Genomic DNA, 7,682 nt, shown 5'->3' on the forward strand with positions numbered 1-7,682 from the left:
AAATTTAGTGTAGCCTAAGTATACTGTGTTTATAAAGTGGTATACAGTAATGTCCTAGGCCTTCACATTCATTCACCACTCACTCATTGACTCATTCAGAGAAACTTCCAGTCCTGCAAGCTCTATTCATGGTAAGTGCCCTAAACAAGTGTAGCATTTTAAAATCTTTTATACAGTAGCCTTGTAGTATAGTTTGAAGTCAGGTAGCCTGATGCCTCCAGCTTTGTTCTTTTGGCTTAGGATTGTCTTGGCAATGCGGGCTCTTTTTTGGTTCCATATGAACTTTAAAGTAGTTTTTTCCAATTCTATGAAGACAGTCACTGGTAGCTTGATGGGGATGGCATTGAATTGGTAAATTACCCAACCATCCCATTACTGGGTATATACCCAAAGGATTGTAAATCATGCTGCTCTAAAGACACATGCACACGTATGTTTATTGTGGCACTATTCACAATAGCAAAGACTTGGAACCAACCCAAATGTCCATCAATGACAGACTGGATTAAGAAAATGTGACACATATACACCATGGAATACTATGCAGCCATAAAAAGGTTGAGTTCATGTCCTTTGCAGGGACATGGATTTAGCTGGAAACCATCATTCTCAGCAAACTATCGCAACAACAGAAAACCAAACACCGCAGGTTCTCACTCATAGGTGGGAACTGAACAATGAGAACACTTGGACACAGGAAGGGGAACATCACACACTGGGGCCTGTTGTGGGGTTGGGGGGAGGGGGGAGGGATAGCATTAGGAGATATACCTAATGTAAATGACGAGTTAATGGGTGCAGCACACCAACATGGCACATGTATACGTATGTAACAAACCTGCACGTTATGCATGTGTACCCTAAAATATAAAATATAATAAAAATAATAATAAAAAGAAAAAAATAAATGAAATCTTTTATACAGTATTTTTACTGTGTCTTTTCTGTATTTAGATATGTATAGATATACAAATACCATTGCAGTATTATTGCCTACAACATTGAGTACAGTAACATGCTGTACAGGTTGTAGCCTCCAAGCACTAGGCTATTCCATATAGCCTAGGTGTGTGTGTGCTTTATCATCCAGGCTTATGTAAGTACACCCTATGATGGTTTCACAATGACAAAATTGCCTAGCAATGCATTTCTCAGCATGTATCATCATCGAGTGAAGTGAAGAATGACTGACTTTTGCTCTTCTTTTTCTAACGTCTTAAGATAAATGCTTAGGTAATCAAGTTTTGATTTTTTTCCTAATACAAGCATTTTAGGCTTTAAGTTTCCCTATAAAGACTACTGGCTATGTTCCAAAAGTTTTGAAGGGTTTTATTTTTATTAATGTACAGCTGCTTCTAGAATTGTTATTTATGCTAAATTTTTTATACATGGTGGCTTCTTTGCATGTGTATTAATCATTTTTATTGTGAGTTCATAATATTTTATTTGAGGCCTGCAAATAAAATACATTTCTTCATAACAATAGTTCCTGTGGCATTACCAACTTTCGAACTCAATATCTAGTTTAAATTTTTTTAGGCAATATCAATTTCAGTGGCAAAATGATGGGAATATGGCTTGTGGTTAAGACCTCTCAGGGGGTACTTATTTTCTTTATTTCTGCTCCATGCAAAGAGAAGGAATATCTTCCCTGCTGTGGGTCACATTCGTCTCTTGTTTACCCACTGTGAGTGTCACACTGTGAGTGCTCCTGGTTTCATGCAGGTATCTCTGATCCTACTTTCTCTACTCTACTCTGGCACCTGGTTTGGCTTCTGTTCTTCAAACGTTTGCCAATTAAAACCCAGACTTCAGGCTATAATAATTGGCAGATATTCTCAAAGATAATGCAAGCTCTAGGGCTCAGCTAATCCTCATGGAATCATACTGTCTCATTGTTTGTTTCCTCTAGTTCCATTTCTTTACTTCCAGTTCAGCAATGTTCCAAAAAAAAAAAATTTAAGTATTTGCGTAATATTATTTTTCTTACTCCTGGAAGGATTTCTCTGCACATGTATTCTGCCATACTTTTGGAAACTAAAAACCCATTTTATGACACTTTTGGTTGAAATGTATTAAAAAAACACCCAGATCAGTTTGCTGTAACAAACTCTAAGCAGCAGAGACATAACTAGAAACTCAAGAAATATGATTTTTCTGTTTAGTTTAATTTGGCAGCTAAATCACATCCTCAAAGCCATAGATTCTTTCTGCCTCTTCATTCTGCCTGTCATGTAGGCCTCAATCCAAAGCAATCTATCTCCCTGACATGGTCACAAAATGGTACCAGTACCCACAGAACTGGATACTTTAAGTCCACAGTTATGAAGAGAAGGAACCCTTCTCTAAGCATCATATGAATTTTCTGACTCATATGGTTCCCAATAGGCAACCACTGAACCAAATCCTATAAGAGAAATGTCATGCTTTGATTAACTTACTCCTGAATTACTTAAAACATATTCCTTGTTTAATATCTAATTCCTTCCTGAAACCTCTGTTGCCAAGTGCAAAAAATATTTTTTCATTTTAAAAGAAAAATTGTGATGCATTTAGTCCCAAATCAAGGTACTTGATAATTTTATATAACAGTTCAAATAAGTTTACACAATTTTTAAAAATCCAGTAATTTGAAAACAAAAATTCAAGTTTGGCTTAAAATAGAATATTCTAAGGGTTTACTGATTTATTCTTTGTCTTATTTTTGTGCTGTTTTCTTCATCTCTTGTTAAACCTTTTGGGACTTTGGTGATCTTGCTCTTAAACTACACTGAAAAATCACAGCATGCAAAATTACTTTTGGGATAAAATCAAAGCTAAGAAAATGAAAGCTTTGAAACATGTGGAAATAGTATAGGTTCACAACATACTAAGCATCGTGGAAGCTGCAAATCTTTTATCCCTTTTATTTGGCATGCATAAGCAAAGTCAATTTTTTGTGTTTTTCTAGACATTGCTTAAAATTCAAATTAGATTCATATGAAATTGTCTGACTAGAAAATGTTGTGTTGAGTAAATTGAACATGTCTGAGTAAATTGAATATGTCAATCTCAAAAATAATATTTATTATTTTAATTATTTATTATTCCTACTACTTCTATTTTTCATTTAGTGTGTTTTGGGGTAAAAAGGAAAAGCCTTACATAGAAAACAATGAATTGTCTGAAAATGATATGACTTTTCAAGAACCATTATAGCAAAAAGCAGAACATTTTATGGGATGTAGTTCTGTACTGTGGCAAAGGAGATGGGTTTACTTTGAGTAACTGATACTATTCAAGGCATGTCCTTGAAGATCAGTCTCCCCAAACTTCATGGTCACTGCACAATGGGGAAGAAAGAGAATGAATATCAATGAGATAATCATCATGCCCACTTCAGGCAGTTTTCTTGCAGTATTTATCTGGATCAAATTTAATCCACACTGAGATCCCACTCTCATCAATAATGGGACAATTAATGGGCCTGATCATTAGGGATCCCTCCCTCTCTCTATGTGATCATATAAATCCAGAAAACCCAGGCAGGTACTGGTTAGTCACAGCTGGTTGCAGGTATTGACGCTTTCTTCTGCCCCCTAATGATGCTATCGAGCATTATCTTCTAATATTCATTAAGCACTCAGCTCTGGGTAGAGTCAGGAATGAACCCCTCAGTCATTCACCCCACCAACTCCAGACCTTCCCTCTGCTCACCAGACTCCAACATATAATGCTCAGCTTCCTTGTCTCACTCCTGACCCTCTTCCCATTCTGTTCTGTTTCTTCTTGTTAGCTGTCCTAAAGCTTAGCTTCCCATTTTCTACTGCATTTTTCATTTTTGAATAAAAACAGCTTTATTGAGATATGATTCATGTACCATAGTGTTGATCTATTTGCAATATACAGTTTAATGGCTTTCAGTATGTTCAGAGAGTTACGCAGCAATCTCCACAATCCATTTTAGAGCATATTTATCATCCCCAAAAGAAATTGCTTATGCATTAGCAGTTATTTCCCATTTTCCTTAAGTTTCCCCACCCTCTGAGGTAATAAGTAACTACTTATCTAATTTTCTGTTTTAATAAGTTTGTCCATTCTGGACATTTCATATAAATGGAGACATACAATATATACTCTTTTGAATTTGGCTTCTCTCAATGAGCATAATGACTCGCAGATCATTCATTCTATGGCATATATTAGAACGTAATTCTTTTTATGGCTGAGTAATGTTCCATTATATGAATATTCTACATTTTGTTTATTAATTCACCAATTGATAGACAGTTGAGTTTTTTTCAGTTTGGGGCTATTATGAATAATACTGTCATGAACTTTTATCTAAATGTCTTTGTGCGGATGTATGTTTTCTTTCTCTTGGGTAAATTCCTAAGAGTAGAATTGTTGAATTGTGTGTTAAGTTTCACTTTTTAAGAAACTGCCAAGTTGTTTTCCAAAGTGACTGTACTATTTTCTATTCTTACAAGCAATGTTATCAGGGTTCTAGTTTCTCCACATCCTTACCAAAACTTATTTGTCTTTTGAATTATAGCCATTATAGCAGGTGTGTAGTGATATGTATTGTATTTTTAAAATTTTGAAGGAACCCAGCTTGGCCAGGATCAGCTGGATAGGAATGGGGTGAAAAGGGGCAGCTTTGTCTTGTGCCAGTTCTTAGAGGAAAGGCTTTCGACTTTTCCCCATTCAGTAAGGTGTTAGCTGTGGGTTTATCATATATGACCTTTATTATGCTGAGGTATAGTCCTTCTATGCCTAGTTTGTTGAGGGTTTTTTTTTTTTATATCATGAAGAGACACTGAATTCTAACAAATGCTCTTTCTGTGTCTATTGAGATGATCATATTGTTTTTATCCTTTAGTCTGTCCCAGTGATGTTTCATGTTTACTGATTTGCATGTGTTAAATCATCCTTATATCCTTGGGATAAATTTCACTTGATTGTGGTGTATTATCTTTTTGATATGTTACTGAATTCAGTTTGCTAGTATTCTGTTGGTGATATTTGCATCTATGTTCATCAGGGATATTGGTTTATAGTTTTCTTTTGTCATTGTGTCCTTGTCTGGTTTTGGTAGCAAGGTAATGCTAGCCTCATAGAATGAGTTAGGGAGAATTCCATCCTCTTGAAATTTTTGGAATACTTTGGGGGAAATTGGTGTTAATTTTTCTTCATACATTTGGTAGAATTCAGCAGTGAAGTCGTTTGGTCCTGGGGCCTTTTTGTTGTCGTGGAAGACTTTTTACTACTGATTTAATCTCATTACTTATTAGTATGTTCAGGTTTTCTATTTCTTCCAGATTCCATCTTAGTAGGTTGCATATATCCAGGAATTTATTCATTTCCTCTAGATTTTCCAGTTTGTTAGCGTATAGTTGTTCATATGATATGTTCATGTCAAAGATCTCTGATGATCTTTTGTATTTCTGTGGAATCAGTTTTAGTATCTCCTTTTCATTCTGATTTTTAAAATTTGGGTCTTCTCTTTTCTTATTAGTCTAGCTAGTGGTTTATCAGTTTTATTTCTCTTTTTGAACAACCAACTTTTTGTTTCATTGGACCTTTATATTGTTTATTGCATCTATATTTTGTTTAATTCTTCTCTGATCTTTATTATTTCTTTTATTCCACTAATTTTGGGTTTGGCTTGTTCTTGCTTTCCTAGTTCCTAAAGTGCTTCATTAGATTGTTTGAAATCTTTCTACTTTTTTGATGTAGGTGTTTGTTTCTATAAACTTCCCTTTTAACATACAGGTTTGGGCTTGTTGTGTTTCCATTTTTATTCGTTTCAATTTTTTAAAATTTTCTTCTCTCGCAGCCCCGGAGTCAAAGCCGGTTGCCGACCCAGTCCCGTCCCGCAGCAGCCTGCCTCCTCTTTTCTTTCAATGTGACAGATGCCGCTGTGTCCTTCGCCATGGACTTCCTGGCAGGTGAAGTGGTCGCAGCCATCTTCAAGACGGCAATAGCACCCATCGACCAGGTCAAGCTGTTGCTGCAGCATGCCAGCAAACAGATCACCGCAGGTAAGTAATAAAAGGGCATTATAGACTGCGTGGTCCATATTCCCAAGGAGCAGGGGAGTCCTGTCCTTCTGGCGCAGTAACCTGGCCAATGTCATCAGATACTTCCACATGCAGACTCTCAACTTGGCCTTCAAAGATAAACACAAGCAGATCTTCCTGGGTGGGGTGGACAAGAGGACCCAGTTTTGACACTACTTTGCAGGGAATCTGGCATCAGGCGGTGCTGCTGGGGCCACATCCTTATGTTTTGTGTACCCTCTTGATTTTGCCCCTACCCGTCTAGCAGCCGATGTGGGTGAAGCTGGAGCGAAAGGGAATTCCGAGGCCTTGGTGACTGCCTGGTTAAGATATGCAAATCTAATGGGATTAAGGGCCTGTACCAAGGCTTTAACGTGTCTGTGCAGGGTATTACCATCTACTGAGCTGCCTACTTCGGTATCTATGACACTAGAAACGGAATGCTTCCGGATCCCAAGAACACTCACATTGTCCTCAGCTGGATGATCGCACAGACTGCCACTGCCCTTGGTGGGTTGGCTTCCTATCCATTTGACACCGTTTGCCCCCACATGATGATGCAGTCAGGGCGCAAAGGAACTGACTTCATGTACACAGACATGCTTGACTACTGAAGAAGGTTGCTCCTGATGAAGGAGGCAAAGCTTTTCTCAAGGGTGCATGGTCCAGTGTTCTCAGAGGCATGGGTGGTGCTTTCGTGCTTGTCTTGTATGATTAAATCAAGAACCACACATAAGTTATTTCCTAGGATTTCCCCCCGCCGTGAACGGGTGTATTGTATTATATAACATATGTTGAGCATTCTTGACAGACTCCTGGCTGTCAATTTATCAGTGGCAACTATTTACTCGTTGAAAATGAGAAGCAATAATATTCATCTGACCAGTTTTCTCTTAAAACCATTTCCATGATGATGATGGTGATGATGACGGGACTCAACTATATTTTTTATTTCAGTCACTCCTGATATATAACAAATTTGGAGAAATAAAAAAAATCTAAAATTTAAAAAAATTCTTCTTAATTTTTTTTTCTTGACCCAGTGGTGGTTCAGGAGAATGTTGTCTAATTTCTGTGTATTTGCAGTTTCCAAAGTTCCTTTTTTAAATTAATTTCCAGTTTTAATTCACTGTAGTCTGAGAAGATAGTTGGTATAAATTTGATCTTTAAAAAAATTGTTGGACTTGCCGGGCGCGGTGGCTCAAGCCTGTAATCCCAGCACTTTGGGAGGCTGAGACGGGCGGATCACAAGGTCAGGAGATCGAGACCATCCTGGCTAACACGGTGAAACCCCGTCTCTACTAAAAAATAACAAAAAACTAGCCGGGCGAGGTGGCGGGCGCCTGTGGTCCCAGCTACTCCGGAGGCTGAGGCAGGAGAATGGCGTGAACCCGGGAGGCGGAGCTTGCAGTGAGCTGAGATCCGGCCACTGCACTCCAGCCTGGGCGACAGAGCCAGACTCAGTCTCAAAAAAAAAAAAAAAAAAATTGTTGGACTCATCTTGCGATCAAACACATGACCTGGAGAATGTTTCATGTGCCAAGAAGAAGAATGTATATTCTGTAGTTGTTGAATAAAATGTTCTGTAGGTGTCTGTTAGGTCTATTTGATCTAAAGTGAAATTTAAGTTCACTTTAGATT

General features: G+C 37.7%; 1 pseudogene; it reads left to right on the forward strand.

Moving 5' to 3' along the window:
• The first annotated feature begins 2,785 nt into the window (after positions 1-2,785).
• Positions 2,786-6,759, forward strand: LOC112622609 (annotated as a pseudogene).
• Positions 6,760-7,682: the final 923 nt, after the last annotated feature.

The sequence above is a fragment of the Theropithecus gelada genome, chromosome 4, assembly GCF_003255815.1.
Source record: "Theropithecus gelada isolate Dixy chromosome 4, Tgel_1.0, whole genome shotgun sequence".
Classification (NCBI taxonomy): Eukaryota; Metazoa; Chordata; class Mammalia; order Primates; family Cercopithecidae; genus Theropithecus; species Theropithecus gelada.